Source organism: Pteronotus mesoamericanus, unplaced genomic scaffold (assembly GCF_021234165.1).
Source record: "Pteronotus mesoamericanus isolate MK-2021 breed Mesoamerican mustached bat unplaced genomic scaffold, CSHL_Meso_final contig_55, whole genome shotgun sequence".
Lineage (NCBI taxonomy): Eukaryota > Metazoa > Chordata > Mammalia > Chiroptera > Mormoopidae > Pteronotus > Pteronotus mesoamericanus.
Genome location: NW_026555198.1, coordinates 4,451,614 through 4,454,940, shown reverse-complemented (window position 1 = coordinate 4,454,940; position 3,327 = coordinate 4,451,614).

Below are 3,327 nucleotides of genomic sequence, written 5' to 3'. Positions count from 1 at the left end.
TTATTTTTATAATTATGTCCATAATTTCCATGACATTTAATTTAATAATTATAATACCTTGTTTAATTACAATATAAAAAGATTTCTGAATATACAAATGCTTCTTGGTCAGCATACAACTCAACTGGTGGGAAAATGGCCACAAGGAGATGCCTACCAGCCATGACCTTTGTGTATTGTGAGTATTATATGTTTCATAGCCTAACCAGGAACCACTCAGAGGTCACCTAACAGCACTCCTACTATATTATTTTTATGAAACTGAAAAAAATCAAAAAGGAAAAAGGAATGGAAACCACATTTAATCACCATGCTGCAGAAACTAAATAAAATAGGTTTAAAAGTGGCATTTTAAAGGTTTTTTTGAGGGTGAGGACATTATGATATTTACAGTGTGCTTTAACATAACTTTTGCAGTTTGTTCTTTAATTATGAAATATTTTATACATACCAAAAGCATAGAAACTATTATAATGAACACCTACATTCCAATAACTGAGCATATGAAATAAATATTATGGATATAAATAAAATCCCCTATTTATCTTTATGTATCCATTTGGGCCCCAACAAGAAACATGGTGATACACACAGTATGGCATCATTCCAGGAGAGTTTGATGGAAAGGGGAATATTTACAAAGATGTGGGTATAAGAGAACTACAATGGATAGTGCAGAAACTTGGAATTAGTAGCAACTAAACTGTTACCACTCCTAGGCCCAAATGGATAAGAAAAGGACAGGGGCCTGGAACCCACAATTAATCATGCAGAACTGGCCACTTTGAGAGTAGCAGAGGCCTCCTGTCAAGGAACAGCCAGTTTGAAGTGACCTCATAGAGAGGAAGCCAGAAGAATATGCTTCTCTCTCTCTCTCTGCCCCCTCTTCCCCCCTTCCTTGCTTCCTCCTGTCTCGCCTCCCTTCTTTTCTTTTCTTTCCTTTCTCCCTTCCTCCCTCCCTTTCTCTTTCTCTCTCTCTCCCTCTCATCTCTTTATAGGTTCCCCATTGTCTAAGCCCAACCTGAAGTTAGACAACACAGAGAACCCAATGATGCAGTTCATGCAGGTCACCCTCCTCAGGCAGAGAGCAGAGTGAGAAAGGGTAGAGTTAACTAAAATGGCAGACACCAGTTACCCAGTTCTCATCCCATCTCATGCCCTTCTTTTCCTCCTTTCACAGTGGTATCACTAATCTGAATTTGGTATTCAATATTTCCATTCAAATCTGCATACCTTTACTTTCCTTGTATATATCCATATGCACTATAGAATATTAGTCTGGTAGTTTAATAGTTATTCACTCGAAGCACATGGTAAGATTTAACTTCCCAGTCACCTTAAAGTCCAGTGTGCTATGTGACTTGTTTTGGATGATGAAATGTGAGTGGAAATGAAATGTGTCACTTCCAAGCAGAAATTTTAAGAACTACCATGCAAGTCACTTTATCTACTTCCCATTGGTGAAGTAATCAGGGAAGCATGAGACAAGAGGAAACTTATATCAGCCTGAGACTCTGGGTTACCCAACAGCAGAGGCCCCAGATAATCTGTGCTGTACATATCATGGCTTTAAGCCACTGAAATTTGGGAATGTTCATTAAAGAAGCATAACCTGGTTTACCCAGATGGATACATTTTGCATGATTTTAAAGTTTGTAAAAGTGGTATCCTACCCCATTTATGATTCAGCAACTTTTTGTTTGACATTTTGAGATTCATTAATGCTGATAGATGTAGCTATAGTTCATTCCATGTATGAATATATATAACCTATCTGTTCTCCCATTGATAGAACACTTAAGATACTTGTAATTTTTGTTATAACCAATAATGCTAAAGTGAACATTCAGGTACATGCCTTCTGTTCAGATACGCAAGTATTTCTCTGGAGGATACACTAAGGGGAAGAATAATGTGTTTTCAGCTTTTCAAAAAAAGTACAGATTAGGAGGAGACTTTGATCATTGTGAATAATGATTTCGATCAAAAGCATTTTCAGAAATCTTTGCCCTTCAGGAGTATGAATCCTGCCTCTCTCGGAACACTAAAATATAATATTCAAGAAAATTATATTGTAAAATTGGCATGACCTTGAGAAGGCTAAAGACATCTTTAAAAATTAAAGAGACCCACCTTAGAGAACAATGGCTACACAAATTAACACCACTTACTCTTTTGAAAATCACCTGAAACTAATACAATATTGTATGTCAACTGCACTTGACAAATAAATTTAATTTTTTTATTGTTGTTCAAGTACAGTTTTCTCCATTTTCCTCACACCATTTCCCCCGCCCCTCCCATCCCCACCTCCCACCCTCGATCCTACCCCTTTTGGATCTGTCCATGTGTCCTTATACATTCCTTGATTACCCTTCCACTTTTTCCCCCTGTTATCCCCTCCCCTCTCTCTTCTGGTTACTGTCAGTTTGTTCTTTATTTCCATGACTCTGGTTATATTTTGCTTGTTTGTTTGTTCTGTTGATTACGTTCCACTTATAGGTGAGATCATATGGTATTTGTCTTTCACCAACTGTATTTAACTTAGCATAATGCTCTCCAGATCCATCCATGCTGTTGCAAAGGGTAAGAGCTCCTTCTTCCTGCTGCATAGTATTCCATTGTGTAAATGTATCATAATTTTTTGATCCACTCATTTACTGATGGGTATTTAGGTTGCTTCCAACACTTGGCTATTATAAATTATGCTGCTAGAAACATCGGGATGCATAGGTTCTTCTAAATTGATGTTTCAGAATTCTTAGGGTATAATCCCAGCAGTAGAATTGTTGAGTCAAGAGGCAGCTCCATTTTTAGCTTGCTGAGGAAATTCCAAACTGTTTTCCACAGCGGCTGCACCAGCCTGCATTCCCACCAACAGTGGACTAGGGTTCCCTTTTCTCCACAGCCTCGCCAGCACTTGATGCTTTTTTATTTGGTTGTGATGGCCATTCTGACTGGTGTGAAATGGTATCTCATTATGGTTTTAATTTGCATCTTTCTGATGGTTGGTGATGCTGAGCATCCTTTCATATGTCTATGGGTCATCTGTATGTCCTCCTTGGAGCAGTGTCTGTTCAGGTCCTTTCCCCTTTTTAAAAATTGGATTGTTTGTCTTCCTAGTGTGGAGTCGTGTGAGTTCTTTTTATGTTTTGGAGATCAAACCCTTGTCCGAGGTACCATTGACAAATATATTTTTCCATATGGTTGGTTCCCTTTTCATTTTGATGATGTTTTCTTTAGCTGTGCAGAAGCTTCTTATTTTGATGAAGTCCCATTTGTTTATTCTTTCCTTTATGACCTTTGCTCTAGGGGACATATGAGTGA